We start from the raw sequence: 17,878 nt of genomic DNA, 5'->3' as shown, positions 1-17,878 counted from the left end.
GGCACATCAGTGGGAACTGAATTGGCAACCTGGATTGCTGTTTTTAGCACATTGTAATGGAGAGAATTACAATGTTAATCACTGTCCAGCTGCACCTCTGTACAGGGAGTTACCTATTACAATTCACCTCCATGTCAGTAATTGAAGAATGTGTAATGTGTATGTACTGTAGTGCTCTTCATATTGTTACATATGTATGTCATGGTTTTTTAATATGTAGTTATGGACGGCCTTGAGCATGTTATGCCAGCAGCTTGCACCACTGGTGGGAAAAAAGGTGGCTTGTGGGGGCCACCAGCAGCAGGACAAGCCTTCACCTGCAGCCCCCAGCTTTGTGTCACCGCTCTGACTTCTTCCTTGCTTTATGTCATAAAGCAGACAATTAGACTGATTGAGAGCAGTCAGCTTCTGCTTCACTCGACCTCCTTTGCAGGAACGTCATTCTGCACATAAGAGGAGTAGGAGGGAGTGCAGCGTATTCTGTACCATGTGGTCTCCCTCCTTTCTCTGTGGACTCTGGATTAAAGGTATGTTTTAGGCTATAATTAGATGTAATTAGATTATTAGATTAACCCATATTTGGATTAGCCAGTGAGTGAGTCATGTGGGGCAGTCTGAGAGGCATGTGAGGATGAGGAGGTCTGAGTGGCACATAGAGGATGAGGAGGTCTGAGAGGCATGTAGAGGATGAGGAGGTCTGAGTGGCATGTAGAGGATGAGGAGGTCTGAGTGGCATGTAGAGGGCATTTTGGGAACTCTGAGTGACATATGGGGGCACGTTGGGACGTCTGAATGGCATATGGAGAGGACTGAGGGGCATATTGGGAGGTTTCATCTGAGAAGTTGTGGAATACATGTGGCATCTAAGCGCTTGTGGGAGCCTGTAGGCACAAGGGAGCATTTTATGGAAAGTGGAAGGTCTAAGTTGCACAAGGGAGCATTTTATGGAAAGTGGAAGGTCTAAGTTGCACAAGGGAGCATTTTATGGAAAGTGGAAGGTCTAAGTGGCACATGGGAGCATTTTATGGAAAGTGGAAGGTCTAAGTGGCACATGGGAGCATTTTATGGAAAGTGGAAGGTCTAAGTGGCACATGGGAGCATTTTTGAATGGGGTGTGGGGGTGCTAAATTAATTTTGGGGCAGTAATGTCCAGCCCTTTTGAAGGTTCACTAACAATTTTCTTAGCATAAGTAGAGATGTAGAATAAATAAAAACTGATAGCAGATAAGAAATAAAGGTTTTATAAGGCAATGTGATGAAAAGCAATGTTAAATTTATTGAAATAATACCAAACTGATAAATGTCATTAGATTTAAATAAAAAATAGTCAATCTGATTTGTCATAGAATACATAAAAAAGAAATAATTTAAAGTGAAAAAAACCTCAAAATAAATAAATAAATAAAAAGTTGATAAAATGCAATCAAATGCAACAAAACAGACCAATATACTATGACTTAAATTCTTTTAAAATGATCAGAAATCACAGTACATTATTGCTGTAAGCCAGAGGTGTATTCATTGTGCTGCTACAAGACACTACATAAGATACCAACCAACCCTGAAAACAAATTTTAACAATGACACAGACAACCCACACTTTGTCTCAAGCCCAAGCTGGGACAGTTGTGTGATATAGCATTAATAATGCACCTAAACTGAATGTAATTTGTTACTTGATTATTAATTTATTAGAAAAAACAAACAAAAATGCACGTTCAACAGCCCAGGCAGATGTGACAACCACGAAAAGTAAAAAACTGCAGAATTTCAGTGACAAATCTCATAATGTCTGTGGCCAGGGAGGGATGCTATTTAGATTCTGTGGTCAAGTCAATTGTACAAACACAACATTATATGTAGATTTGGGAACTATAATTGGCCCTGGAAAATAATGTGAAAAATGTTTTTATGTTGTATGTGAGGCCAAATTACCTGTAGGTGGAGTCAAAATAGTATGAGGCAGGAACATGCATGTGCCGCAGCGGCAGCTCCCCTCCAGAGTATGTGGGGTTGGCAGGAAAAGGCTTAACTATCTCTTTACACTTCTCTCCTCCAACCAGCCCCAACATTAAATAAATAGCACACACAGTCAATAAATAAGCCTCCTTCCGCTATCCAGCTCCAAAATTAAATCAATAGCACCCACATTCAATAAATAGACCTGTTCCCCCAACCAGCCCCTTCATCAAATGAACCACATTTAAATTTAACAAATAAGCCTTTGTCCCAAAAATAAAATATAATAATAAAATTAATAATAATAATAAATTAAGTCATATGACAATTTATCTAATTTAACTATGTATTATTATGCTAACTAATGTCTCTTTTTATCCTGGAATTCCATTGACAAGGCATTAGACAGCTCTTTTACATTTTTGTTTCACTGATATGAACAAGTTGGCATAGTACATTTACACTGCAGTGTGTGCTTTTATCTTCTTTATAATGGACGGATAAACTGTGACCGGGTGGAAATATTTTAATATAGATGCACTAGCTTGTTCAAAGTTCTACACTTTAACATGTCAGTACAATAAGTTCCTTTCAATCTATTTTTCAGCTTCTATTTAGAAGGTTCCCTGGCTGATGTGTCTTGTTCCTCTTTCCTCAGGATGCTTGGTGAATCTTCAGTTTGATTTCCCTGTTATTATAAAACATCAGCAAGCTGTCCATCTGCTTTCTGTTTTCTTCAGAGTTTCCTGCACCAAGTAGTGCGTAGACATCACAAACTTCCGTTATTTGTCGGAAGGATAAGGTTATGAACTTTCTTTTTTTTTTTCCTGGAAAGATAACCCATGTGTTCATCTTTCCAATAGAGGATTGTTGATATGATAGCATATGGTGCAATGGAGGTTAACTCAGGGCACTCATCTATTAATACCAACCGATTCAAGCTTTTAAAAAAGTCGTAAGAGACAAGCAGGTAGTGATAGGAATTTTGTGGCAGACAAGTCATTTTTGGCCGGCATGTTTAAATAAAGTTTCTTTTATTTGATTATAGCTACCAAATCAGATGAAAATAAAAAATACACTTTTTCATGTTCCCTTATTTCTTATATTTGATTTGATACCTTGTCGTTTTCTCTAGTTTAAGACAGTTGTAGGGTATAGAAGTGACGGTGTATATTGCTTCAGTTTTTTACTTTGCTTTTATGTTTTACTTTATATTTATATCTTTTTATGCTGAGTTGGACGTTTGGAAGCATATAGCTCAAAAAGAGTAGTATTTGTATATTTATATTTGGGGTACATCAAATGCACAAGAGTGTATACTTAGAGCGAAGGATGACATAGAGATTTAACTTGACAGTGTTACTAGTAAATGATAAAGTCACATTACCCTATTTGTACACAATATAATAATGTAATAAAGTGTCATATACACAAGAGGGAATAGTGTCTTGAGAGGTATTAATAAATGTGAAAGTCACAGTTTCAATATAAAATGTAATTAACTACAAACACTATATAAGTATTCAATAAGTTTAATTATGTCATAATTATGTGAACACACTCTTTACTTTAGTTGGCTTATGCTTGCCAACCCCTGAGTGCCCAGCATTTCTTTTTTCCTTGCATAGTGGATGCAAGTCGAAGATATGCCAAAAATCTAGATACAGACATATGGGTACAAACTTTTGGTGCACATGTGTAGTGGTGCAATGCATATTTCTTGTAAAAATTATTGGCATACGTCAAATGAGCTCCTAAATATGCAGCCACGCTAATGTGGTTCTGCTATTTCTTGCTGCCGTAAATACATAGCGGCCGGGAATAGGGTTCACACCATATTTTTACTGCATTAATGGATTAATATATTTGGACAGAAAAGCGTGGCATATCATGTCTCGTCTTCAATAGTATGAAAACTCTCCATCAACAATAATAAAATCAGTACCACCATCATGATAACAAAGGGAAAAGTACGGTAGACATTTATATAACTTCTTGTCTTTTTAAAATGAATACAGACTTTCCAAGATTTTAACAGTTATATATATTACTTTTTTAAAATATATATGAAAATAATGGTGAATGTTAAACAGTGCACTTTAAGGGGCTGAAGCAGAGTGAGTACTACTCCAGTTTTCTCCTTTTTTGGAGAGGAGTGACAGATGCGTTTTATGGAGGTCAAGTTTAGTAAGGGTGTGTTGCAAGTGTATGCAGACAGGAATACAGACGTATATATGCCTTAGAAAGCTGTATTATTACAAGTAAACCTCTAGTAATTGGCTGTTTGCGTTGGCATCACCGATGCAGATTGGTGCTTTATTTGCTGCTCTGATATATTATGCTTTTGTATGTGTGTTTAAGTAAAACGTTATTTTGTACACATGTACACAGGTAGTTATTTTGCTGTATTAGACACGATTTCTTCAGTTTTACTAATGCCTAATAGTTGCACATAAAACAAATGGCTAAAAACATAGGTGCTAGTTGGATATAGGTGGGCTGTGTACCTAGCGTAAACCGGGCGCATATGCAGAAGCAAACAGATCAGCATATGGATGTGAATACGCTATTTTTACATCCAGCTTTTTAGAGTGTATGTATATTAAACCCAACTTTGCATTAGCCGCTAAATTTGCATCTTCGAAAACTTAGATATAATAGTGAATGTAACAAAGTGCACTTTAGATGTAAAACTACGACAACTTAGATGTCAGGAGAGGGTTGGCATATTTTAGCCCGGGGAGCAAGACTCGGCTCAGCAGCCTATTAGGAACATTTTAAAGAAAAAAATACAGGTGACCCAGTGACCCAGCCCAAGGCAACCACTGTGGGACTGGACCGGGGGTCAAATGCCCCCCTGCCCCCCAGCCCAGCCTGCCCCTGTTAGATGTAGCGGTGACTGTAACAAAGTGCACTTTAATGTTTAAGAATAACTTGTATTTCACTTTTATTATTCTGTTAAAATTGTAATGTGCTTTGCTAAGTATTTCTGTAATAATAAAATGTTGGGTACTGAAGTGCTTGTGTATTTATAAGGTCTGTACTGTGTATATACAGAATGTACACCTGTACCAGTAAAACGGTAACTAAATCTGCAGTGCACAGTAGATTAAAATGAGATTAGTATCAAGTAACTGGGGAGATTTTACTTCACACATCCAGGGAAGCAGAAAAACTTGTTGATTGCATGTTTATGCACAAGCTGATTACCTTTGCCAGGCACACCTACTGGAATGTTTTCAGAGTTCACAGTGTTTATCACTGCCAGCATGTGGGCCGAGGGTTCAGTTCTTTTCTAGGGTGGTTTTTTTAGCTGCAGCTAGTTTGTTCTTACCATGTTCCTACCATAGTACAAAGCATACTGGTATGGTAATTTTTGTTTATGCATCTTTTTTGCTATGAGTGTGTACATTTGTGAGGTGCCCACGGGGGAAGGGGTGGGGGATGTTCGAGCGCCCCAAACGCCACAGGGGGAAAAGAGCACTCGTTTTGCTGTAAGGGGAAAAGGGAGAATACGGGAGGGACAGCTCCACAAGGTGAGTGCACCAAGGGACCCACCCTCGCCGCGGCTATACTCACGTATGCGACTCTCCGATGGTGCCCCCTTGGCTCCCTCCGCGTACCATGTCTTCCGATCAGCATCTGTAAGACAAGAGAGACAGCACAACGACAGCCCTTCCCCATACCTCTGATATTTACCCAATCCCGAGGGACCGCTATGGAACTCACCACACCGACTTTACCTCAGACCGACCACTCTCACGTCCTGAGACGCTGTGCCCCACAGGCCTTCGCCCGCGGCCCGAGCCCCAGCCATTAAGCCCGCCTTGTCCTGGGGCTCAGGACTTAGGTGCCCTTCCGGACGGATGGAGGGGTTCTATAAACCACTCCAGAACTCTACTTAGTGCCTACTTAGGAACCGTGTGTTCTCTACTCTACGTCAGGACCCAGCGTCCTGCTAGATCTGGGTCGAATGCCCACTTCCAACTGTAAGGGCATACTGCCCGCTCACCATCAGGGACCTTATGCCCCTCTACCAGCAAGGACCCTGAGTCCTTGCTACGCTACAGCGCAGCCACCCTGCTACGCTCACGGAAGCCTATCGCTTCCCTCAACCAGAGGCCTGTGCCTCTCTGCATTAAAGGGCCTTGCGCCCTCCTACAGCTCAGGGCCTTGCGCCCAACTACAGCTCAGGGCCTTGCGCCCTGTGGAGGAGACGAGCTCCTACCTACTCTGGCCTAAAGCCAGAAGCTACTTAAGGGCCTTCTGCCCTGCGGGGGAGACGAGCTCCTACCTAAGGGCCTTACGCCCGGTGTCTACCTAAGGGCCTTGTGCCTGGCGGGGGAGCCACGCTCCTACCTAAGGGCCTTATGCCCTGTGCCTACCTAAGGGCCTTGTGCCCTCTAACTAACAAATGGCCTGGTAAACTCTGACTAACAAAGGGCCTGCTGCCCTCTAACTAACTAAGGGCCTTGTGCCCTCTAAACAACTAAGGGCCTAGTGCCCTCTAAACACCTACAATGGCCACCACAGGCCTACAATAGGCTCCACAGGCCTAGTGCCTGAAGGTGCCGCCGGGCCTTTGCCCGACCTAAAAGAGTAATTGGTACTCACCTGCTCCATGCAGGAAACTCCACTTGACCCACCATCTTCGGGTCTTCCAGGCTCTCCAGCCGCCGGTGCCTCTTCTCCTGTTCGGTGCTGTTGAAGGCTGCTTGGCGGGGGCGCTCTTAGCCCTTACAAGGGCTCCCCGCCAACGATCTCCTCTCCGGTGTTTTGATAGAAGTCTTCAGGCGGCATGGTAGCTCACAGCCCTTACACAGGCTCCCTGCCGCTTCCGCCGCTGCTGGACGTCTGGAGACGTCCTCCTTCTTCCTCTCCGCCGCCGGACTGACCGCGTGTCGGCGCCCGGCAGCTGATAAAGCCGCCAGCGCGCTGACGTCATCAGCCATCGCCGCGAGCCCTGATTGGCTCGCAGCTGTGGCGCCAGTAGTTCGAATGGCCGGAGGGGAGCCAGGATTGGCTCGCCCATCCGGCCGCTGATTGGCCAGCAGCGGGAAGTTAGCTGTGATTGGCTCACTTGCCCGCTTCCGCCGGGACCTGCAGGGAGGAAAGAATACTCACCGCTGGAATGGTGAGTAGTTTCTTCTTTCGCCTCCCTCTCGGCCGCCTCGTCGCCGGGACCCTTCTCCACACATTTCTGATATTGGTCTAGGGGCATGGCTATGACAAAATGGGGCATGGCCACACCCTGGGTTGCCCCTTCTCTCTTCCCCTCCTCTCCAAAACCTTCACTGCTGTGCACACCAGTGTGAATGGCACCTGTTCATTGCTGCTCTGTGTGAACAAGCAATGTCTCTCTGATTTTACAATGATTGGGACAAAGCAGTCCTGATTGGGACATCAGCACAGAGCCCTCAAATCAGGACTGCCTTGCCTAAATCAGAACACTTTGGAGTTATGTCCTTGTTTGTTCGCGAGCTTGAGAGGGAAATGTAAGACAATAACGCTAGGTAAACAGTACAGAAAATTTCTCAAAATACGATACGATTTTACAATGACTGAAAGTCCCAATCAGCATGCCGATTCATGTGTACACACTTACATGATTTTACATGATTTACCTTCAGATCTGTGCTCTTCATCTGTCATAACCATCTGCTGCAAAGATTGGGACTCTGTAAACTCTATAGAGCTCTGTCTATACTGCGGGTCATGAGCGCGTACACAGAGCAGAAATTAGCCATCCTCACTCCATCATTTATAGAGATTTTTAGCCTGGTTATAAAATAAAATGAAATGATACGATGTGATTTGGTACAATAAACATGATTGTGGGAGCGTACATACTAATGCAATATCGGACCTAACTGTCGTTTATCATGTGATTGGCATGATAATCGGGTGAAAATCCTGTAGTGTGTACCCAGCTTAAGACTCATTGAAAGGTTCACTGTCCCTGAATATTTTTCCCTGGTTATACAGAACTGTTGGATACATATAATGTATAATAATATAAAGATGATATTTAATATGTTGGATAAAGTTTAATAATAAAACGATTTGCAATTCAAAACTATTGTTTTTTCACCTTACAGTAGAATTAAAGTTACAGATAATACTGTTGTATTGAAACAGCATTTGATCATATGAGTTTTATGCTGGCAATATATATTAAAAATCAATTTTAAGATTCAGTTATTTTTTAACCGGAACAAAAGTATGACTAACGCAATCGTCCCTTTTTAATCTGATCTTTATTAAATAATCAGATTGTCAAAAAAAAGTGATCAGCAAGTTTATCAACATTTCTCTAATCATATATAAAGACAACCATTCGATCTAAAATATGAAAAAAATGTATGTGTCTATGCCTTTAAGACAGTAGTTTGTGGTTCTGCATCATTATCTCTGACTCACTTACTGTAATAAGACTGTGGCAGACATCCAGGAGAGTTGTCCAATCACAGTCCTTAATGCTTTAGAGAAGCTCATATACATTTTCAGCCATAGAGCAGTCGCATATAAAATCACTAATAATAATTTGCATCTTATGTTTAATGTAGGTGTTCTGGATAAGAGCAAATGAGTACAACTTGCCTCTGAATCCCAAATTTTAGTGCAGATACCAAGCGCAATTAATTTTAGTAATGCCATACATATTACATTGTCATATTATTCAAGCATGTAGTTATATAACATATGCAGTTGAAAACATGAAACATTTACAGTACTTAATTAATGGCAAATGTAGCTAAAATACCAGTTTAACCTAAAGATCTGCCATCATGTGTTTGCCAGCATCCACTGCTTTCAAATACAGCATGTTTCATTTTCAGGTGCCCCCTATACAGCTTGTAAAATATATAAATAGATGGTTAAATTATTAAATTGCAGCTGGTTGGTTAAAAATGAGATACATTCTACTCTATTATTTTCTTTCATACTGTTTCTGATGAAGTTATAGTAAAAGAAGATATACATTTTAATTTTCCAATCCCAGGGTCATCAATGATCCTTTACATTTGTATGTAACCTGTTTTGTTTGTATGCAGATCATCTAGTCAAGTGCCCCAAAAATTGTCTCTCTAAATAGAGGCAATTCCAGGGTTTCCCAAACCCAGTCCTCAGGGCTCCACAACAGTGCAGGTTTTCCATATCTCTTTGCTGGAGCACAGGTGTATTCATTACTGACTGACACATTGTAACAGATCCACAGGTGGTCCTAATTATGTCACATGTCATCCGGAAAACCTGCACTGTTAGGGAGCCCTGAGGACTGGGTTTGGGAAACCCTGGGCAATTCTATACAGTAAGTACACTTGCCCTTAGTCTTTACCTACATGCTGTTATTAGCTTTTATCATAAACTTAACACCACAAATACCCCAATGAATGGAAAATATGACAGCATCAAGATACACAGAATAAAATAACAAAATGAGTCCAAAATCATCTCTGTAAAAATACAGATCCGTGGAAACATCTGGACATTTAAAATTAGGAATGAAAACACTCCATGACATTCCATGACTCTGGACAAAATACACAGCCTGAAAACAAGCCTAAAGGCTGCTTGGAGGTATTTGTCCTAGCAATTCAGACATCGGCACATCTCATTTCATGCTTTCCAACATGCTTGGCTAATTAGCAGTTTGATGGATTATGGCTACTGGAATCAGTACAAGCTGAAACTGGCTGATAATTCCTTCAAATTGAGAGCTATGGTTATATTAGTGTGTCTTATTTTTTTATCAACACACGTTTGTTTCAAGCGTGCTTATTTCTACAAATTTGAGCATATTACCTTACATGTATGACTCGGTGGTAGTCAGCATATCGATGCTGACTACCCCGACAAGACTTCCCACGATGTCTTCACACCGAACGGCTCCTTCCCGACCAGGCTCCAGGACGACGAATGTGACAACCGACTGCAAGGCATTGCGACGAATGAAGAAGCCGGTCAGACCTGATTACGTGACTGGCGACTGCAACGCTTTTATCGGTGCTGTTAAGGGGGTAATGTAAGTATGCAGGCATGGACAATGTACAACGCTTTGCAAAGTACATTGTCCATGGCCGCATATTACATTACCCCCTAACAGCACTGATAAAAGTGTCGTGGTCGACAGTCACGTTATCAAGTCTCGCCGGCTTCTTCCTTCGTCGCGATGCCTTGCAGTCGGTTGTCATCAGTTTTCCTGGAGCCTGGTCGGGAAGGAGTCGTTCGGTGTGAAGACGTCGGAATAATCACCATCATTATTCCGTACCCCACCTGTATGATTTAAATCCATTCTTCATAAGTGGAGTTAAACCGTGTTCTCCTTGAGGACTTGCATATGCTACTGATTGTTGCACCGTTGTTTCTGTGTAGAAATACTTCCACAATATACTGATGTTCACCATTTCTGTAGTTCTGACATTACATTATGTTCACCTCTGTGGACTAATTCTTTCTCTAAAGTGTGTACAATAGGACCTATTTTGAAAATATAATATGTACCCGTTTTTTAATTGTTGTTTAGATACACTATCTAGCAGGGTGTATATAACAGGTACCTTTTATTCCAGTGTCTTAACCTCCGAGTGTTCGGGAATATACTGTCCTTAGCATATGGCTGAACCCTGATCATCTTGTCATATGCACAAAGCTAGCAGTTTGAAATCACAGCAACTACATACGTAGCGTATACCAGGGGTTATTCACATCTATTAGTGCAGTATATAGTCAAAACTAAAAAGGAGTTTCCTGTAGACATTGCTATGTTTGTTTTGTTTTATTTAAAAAAATCAATAAAAAAACTTTTCAGGTTAAAAAAAACCCTAAAAATTAGTTGTTGTTATAAATTAATCCTGAACTGTTGCACAATACAGTCTTAGTATGTTTTATTAGGTACATGGGTGTCATTGTCCATTGTAAACAGTTTAGTTAAGCAATATCCACGTATTCTTACTTTCAAACTGCCCATGCCAAGCTTTCTTTTATACTTTAAAGTATAAACCATTCAATTTAATGAATATAGTCATGAAGAACTTATAAGAAACGCAATTGCACATTTGATGCTCTTTTCATGCACCAACCAGGACATCATTGAAGTAAATGTTTTGAATATCTCATTCTGCAGGGGCGCACCCAGGGGGGTTTCCTAGTCCCCAGAAACCCCTGTCTTTCCTGGGGTGTTGTATGCTTACAGTGGCTGGCCCCTCTCCCGGGACCAGCCACTACTGCTTGTAGCTTGCGATCATCTCCCACAGCTCTCTGCCAGCAGCTTGGCCCCGCCCCTTCCTCCCACACGGCCAGCATGGGTGTTATGCAGAAGGCAGCAGAAGAAGAAGGTAAGAAGGTGTGTGTATGTGTGTGTGTGTGTGTGTGTTTGAGTCTGTGTTTGTCTGTGTATATGACAGCTTACATGTCTGTGTATTTGTGTATGTGTGTGTCTGTGCTTATCTGTGTATGTGGCAGTTTACATGGCTGTGTGTTTGACCCGGTGTGTGTTTGTAGCCACGCCCCTACACATGCTGGGCACGCCCACTGGTATCATGGCGTGGAAACCCCGCTTCTCGAATACTGCGTTTGCCCCTGTTCTGGTTGACTTTTCCCAAGTCTTAACAGACATCTTGTTAGTTATGCAATGTTGCCCCTGGACTTATAGCTAGAATCATTGTGCTGTTAGGCTGGGTACCCAATACAGCATTTTCATACTGTTATCGAGCCAATCAAGTGATAAATGACCGTTTGGCCCAATACCGCATTAGTGTGTACTCTGCAACGATGAACGATTATCATTCGAAAGCACATTGTATCGTTTAATTTGATTTTTAAACCGGGCTAAAAATATTGTTCAACAATGATATTGTGTCGGCCCAATTCTGCAGTGTGTATGCGCTCCTGACCACAGTGTCCATAGACCTCTATGGAGTCACAATCTTTTTTAACTGACGGTTATGATAGATGAAAAGCACAGATCTGAAGGTAAATGGTGTAAAACATGTATATTGTGTACACATGAATCGGCCTGCTGATCGGGACTTTCAGTTACGAACAAACAAGGACTTAACTCCAAAGTGTCCTGATTTAGACAGGACAGTGCTGATTTGAGGGCTCTGTGCCGCTGTCCCAATCAGGAGAGTCCCTATTTTTGGGTCATACATATATATGTTTTCAAATTGAGAGCTAACTTATCAGAGGTACCCAAAGAGCCTCTAAATGGCAATACAGCACCAGCACTCCCCATCAGCTACTGATACCAGAGCATTTGCTAATATGTGTAACTGAGAAATCTGCATTTTACTGGTTAACAGCGTTGTGCTGGGGGATTTTCCTCTGTATTTGTTCTTTGCTGGATAACCCCACCCTTTTAAGCACCTGCTGTAAGCCTATAAATTGATTGAGCAACTTTCCTTTCTGTATTGTTAGTTTGAGAGGCATGTCTGCTATCAGTAGCTGATGAGGAGTACAAGTAGAAATAGCAGTTTATAGATCCCAACCAAGTCAAGGAAATAGGTGCCACTGCTGTCCTCACAATGATGGCGGACTCTGGAGACCAGGGAGGTATTTCTTATAAATAATTTCCTGGGTACATACAACTATCTTGACAATCAAGGGTATATAAAACAGATGGTGCAGAGTATCCTGTACTTTAAAACAGAAAACTATCTTTCTTTTAACTGTACTTCCTCTTTAAGTCTCTGCTTGCGACGGAAGAATTGGGAAACACTTTGTTTCTTTATTACGGTCACTAAGTGTAGAAATTTGTATTGTCACATCTGTTATTGAAGTGCTGTAGCACCACCCAACCTTGGCAGCAAAACAGTTGTGTATAAGAAATGATAATACGTGAGAAACTTTCATAACACAGGCCACACCTGAGATTGGGGCAGCAATGCCTATCATTTTCCGAATGGCAATCTGATTACAGTGATACTGGCAGCTGTAGAGAACTAACCATTCCAAGATGGTCTGCAAAGCTGCTGATTCCAGGAAAACCCCAGGAAATCAGAATTCTCACCAACCAATGTGCAGACAGGTAGGATAAATAAAACTTCAGCTTTCACTTGTTTGACTCTGCAATGAGTCAATATTTTGTTGGTTTGTATAATGTGATGCCACATTTCTTGGTTCTAAACAAACTTGTATATTTGTGTTCGTTTCACTATATATTTAAATTGTGACTCCTTTTTACCAATTGCAAGGCATTGTTCTCTTCCTGTCTATGAATATTGTCATTTTAAACCCATCTAAATATTTTTACACAATCCTTCAAAGTGACTGAAAAATAACAAACTACATAATACAGTTAAAGTTAAGTAGATGTAAAATGCACTGCATTCGTTTCAATTATTTTATGTAGAATAGTTATTATAATGTTGTAAAACAAGTTGTATGTTTGAAATTTGTTCCAACAAAAGGTGTGTTCCACAGATACACTGCTGCATATACACTCTTCCTCATTTTATCTTATCACTAGGGGGTTGAAATGTGATTAATAGTTTCAGGGGTCTATGCATGAAGCACTTAAATCATGCGGAAACAGCTGTTTAATGGCTATGCATTAACTGCCTAATGGAGGAGATTTAATAGACATCTCCGTTTAGGCAAATACTATGTAGCATCGCAGTCCCCATAGATTACTATGGGGACTGCAATGTTCTGCAATGCATGACTTTGATAAGCTTTGCATTGCACAGACAGATAACGCCATCTCAGGATGGCGTTACCTGTCTTTTCCTATGAGATTCTGCTGAAGCTTCTCTGGCTTCGCAGAATCCATTACAGTGGAAGTGCTGTGCACACAGCACTTCCTCCTTTCACCGACAGCGCTAGGCTGCCGATGAGCAGGAAAGATCACGACTCTATGGAGATCCTGATCATGAGTGCATACACACAGCAGGATTGGAAGGACGTCGTTCCATAGCTGAATGAGATTTATAGTCCTGCTGAACAATCAAATCAAAAGAAGGTCGGTACTTTGTAATGACTATCGTTCATCATCTAAGTGTACACACTAATGCAATTTGAAGCAGAATTGTCGTTTATTGGGTGATTGGCCCGATAGTTGACTGAAAACACTGTAGTGTATAACCAGCCTAACTTTACATACGTAGTAGAAAGTCTTACATCTTGTGCCTATCTACACTTAGAGAGGTGGAACAGGGGAGGGGATGGGCAGGCAGGTGAAGGCATAGTAGTGTAGGTGCATGTTAGTGCTTCTCACGTACTATGCTGAGGGGGGAAGTAGTCACAGATATGAGTTGCTTGCTGTGTTAACAAAAGGAAGGAAATAAATAATAACAATAAAATAAAACAGGTGGGATCCATCTCCCCTGAAGAAAAAACATAACCAGCCTTATTGCTGCAAGCCTAGGCTGGTACTGGCAAAACTGGTAGGGGGGGGGAAGCATCTGGTTCCCCCAAAATTACCAGCAGTAGGCCCTATAGCAGGATAACACTGAGCATGGGTTTCCCCAGGCTGGGCTACACAAGGCTACATTCCCGAGCAGGATTCCCCTAATTCTAACCAGTCCTGTGCTGAATAGCAATAGGGTTATTCCCACACCCCTGGATAATAAAGAGGGTAAAAGTGTTTGTTTTTATTTCAATTAAAATATTTTTTAAAACAGTTTTACATTTTTCCTTGGTGCACTACAGGTCCCAGCGGGGCTTAGGTGACAGAGCAGGCTGGCACTTGTGATATATCATGCACCAGCAGTGCTCCAGTTAATTGTTCAGTAGTGAACTTTGGCAGCCAATAAGAGCAGTTCATTGCAGGAAACACTATAAGCGAATGATTGTTAGAAATTCCTGTACTTGGAAATCGAAATAACAGTTAGCGACAGCAACACAAGGTGTGAGTAATGAGATTTATTGTATGTTTACAGAATAACGTCTGCTTTGTATACTGGCCACCAAATCTGGGATTGATTTGTATACTTACCACCAGAATGTAATCAAATATATAGATTATAAGATTGCGAGCGGAGCCTTCTATACTCTTTGCCTGTTTGGTATTACATACTTACTTTATTGCTGTGTTTCTTCCCAAATGTAAAGAACTAAGTTGTAGGCTGGTGGTATATAAATAACTATTAATAATGAATAGTATTAATAATACTTCATTCTGTTACCAGAAAATGATCTGTTTGCTGCCAGAATCTGCTGGTTTGTCTTGAGTTACTCCTTCTGTGTTGGGAAGTTTATGGTGTCAAACGCATCTCCATGAAACAAAGTTCATAATTCAACTTTCTTGAATACTGTTTGTGATGGACACAGGGCTTTGTCATTTCTAGACAGTTCTATGTTAGTGCCCGCTCCTAGGCTGAAATTAGGAGAGAGTCGTTTGGTAATATCCCATACCACTTAACTTGATGTGAAGGTACACCTGTCTTCTAATTGGCCGCAAGCACCTAACAATTAGGGGGGAATTTAATTAGCCACGCTGTTCCTCAGAACATCGAAGCCACAGGTTTTTACAGAAATCTCAGCTGAGATTTTATCGTAGTAACGGTAAAAATGTGCAGCTGTGATGTTTTGAGGAACTTCACGGCTACTTGAATTCCGCCCTTGGGATTCATTGCACATTCTTTATTTTCACCTGTTAACAGTGAGCACTGCCAGGGCAATGCAATAGAACGTGAGTGACATTGGAGGGCAGCAGAGGTAAGACAACAGCATGGGACAGCTACTTAAGCTCATCATGTTACTACTAGTGATTCTTACTACTACTACATTACCTTTCTAATGGGCACCCTGCTGAGTGCTTCTGCAACTAGTTGGCATATCTCTGATTATTATTTTTATTACTACAAATCAAAGATTAGGTACTTTAAAAAAATATACATACTACTGTAGCAACAAAAATACATATTTCTCTTGCACACTGAAAATTGCCCCCCCCCCCCCCCACCCCCCAACACATCTAACCATACGCCAGAAAGGAGGGGTGTTCATGGATACATTTTTACATTGTTGACAACTATGTTTACCGTATGGGGCTACATAATTATAGGCATTGGGCTGAACAAATTGTATACATTTTCTCTGTATTGTGTGCATTGCTTACTACTGATTTAAATGGTCCGTTTTTTTATGTCCTGCATCTTGCAAACTCACCTCTGTATGCAACCACTGTTCAAGAAGTACAATTTCAGCCACCAAACCTAGCATCAGAAAAGTTACATAATTAATGTACTATTAATCCAAAGGGTTCAAAAACTAACACTTTTCTCTATTTTCTGTAAGTCTCGGAAAATAAGCTTATATATAGACTGAATATAGGCAGCAGTCTGTTTGAGACACAAAAGGTTGTCATTAAGTTTACAACAAACTTTTATTTTCTGTTCTGTTGCCATCATGTCTGACTACTGACTAATTAAAATACAAATATAATTAGTACAGGACGCCCTGTACAGTATTGATATAGAATAAGCTTGAAGCTTCAGTGTTTGAATTAGTCAGCACTTTCTGATTATGGGCCATAACCAGTTTCTTTACTAGTCCTGTTTATATTTTTATTTTTTTATATTTAATTAATTTTTAAATGCTTGCATGCATATTACTACATGAGCATGCATCAAATCTGACTTAATAAAATTCCTATTAAGGTGCCCATACACATGGTTGTCCGGCCCTTTGCCCCAATCACCAAGAGGTTGTATCTCTGACAGATTTGAACACACATATACAAATGTATGTGTAATCAAATAAGAGAGATCTGACACTGTACCAGAATACACGGGCTGATGCGGTTATCATCCAACTACATCTACCAAAGTCTTTTTATCTAGTGCCAGGTGCGGACTTATATAAAACGATACAGACATAATCCCTTCCCCAACAACTACACTTTCTGCGGTCAATCAAATTGTGGCAACAATTATTGGATGGAGACTGTGTATGTTGGAGATTTGGAGACAATTATTGGATGGAGAGGAGTATTGTGAAGACATAAAACAATTTTATTGTAGCAGGAACTCAATCCAGGTAATGCAGGGTAAACACAGACCAGGTAAAGCTGGGTATAAGAAGCAAACAGGTATGAATACTGAACAGCAGGAACAGGTAACTTAACTGAACAATGGTAACAGCCAGAACCCAGATTCACAGAACCAGAAAGTAAGTTTGCAGTATGTGCAAAGCAGGAGACAGTATCAGGATAACATCCAGGTGTGGCTGGGTACAGGTGATTAGTAAATGAATACTGAACTGCAGGTACAGGTAACTTAACAATGGTAACAGCCAGGACCAAGGATTCACAGGAACAGAATGTAGTTATGCAGGAAGTCCAAGGGAAAACAATTAATGAAGAGCAAGGTGCATGGTGAGGAGCAGGCATAGATAGTTAGTGAGGCAGGTACGAGTGATTAACAGGGGAAGATTAACTCCTGCCAGCGAGGGGAAAATATCAATGGTACTACAGCAGCACCTCTGGTAGCACGGAGGTACTGCAGGCCTAGTTGAAAACAGTTTATGGGTAGTGGGTATGTTGCTTTCCTAGATGGTAGTCAGTGGCTGGCAGGGATAGGGGGCAACTGCTCCCTGGGCCGGTCCTATAGTGAGCTAACTTGGGATGGGTCACTGGGCCACCTGCATTTTTTTCCTTCAAAATGTTCCTAATAGGCTGCTGAGTCGAGTCTTGCCCCACGGGCTAAAATTTGCCAGCCCAGCCTTTCCCTGATAGAAGTGCAGCTTTACAAGTTAGTATTAGCTTTTAAAAAACATTCTATTGTACTTACCGGATTAGTAAACTACTCAGCTATTTATTAGTTGAGGCTTTAATAAAAGTTTCATATAAATGCATGCCCAAATGTTTTTCCAATGCCATGGCAGAGAACTGGTTAATTAGATGTCTGTCGAACAGTACTATAACGTGCTAAGCCCTTGGAATCTCAGTGCAGATCTGGAGAAAAAAATAATCGGC

At 41.1% G+C, this 17,878-nt stretch overlaps 1 protein-coding gene across 6 annotated transcripts in view; it reads left to right on the top strand.

The window, feature by feature from the left end:
* Positions 1-17,878, top strand: part of KCNJ16 (potassium inwardly rectifying channel subfamily J member 16) — a 59,579-nt gene that overhangs the window by 31,012 nt on the left and 10,689 nt on the right. Inside the window, exon 1 of one of the 6 annotated variants that reach the window (XM_075216867.1) lies at positions 11,276-11,297. The exons of 3 other annotated variants lie outside the window; for them this stretch is intronic. The gene's annotated coding sequence lies outside the window, so the exon portion shown is untranslated. Of the gene's footprint in view, positions 1-11,275; positions 11,298-12,400; positions 12,989-13,852; positions 13,922-17,878 lie in introns of those variants that run through there. 2 more of the 6 variants (XM_075216863.1, XM_075216865.1) reach the window with 2 other exon arrangements.

This window comes from Mixophyes fleayi, chromosome 6 (assembly GCF_038048845.1).
Source record: "Mixophyes fleayi isolate aMixFle1 chromosome 6, aMixFle1.hap1, whole genome shotgun sequence".
NCBI classification, from domain to species: Eukaryota; Metazoa; Chordata; class Amphibia; order Anura; family Limnodynastidae; genus Mixophyes; species Mixophyes fleayi.
The sequence above is the reverse complement of the archived record's forward strand: the minus strand, read 5'-3'. Positions and strand labels throughout refer to the sequence as shown.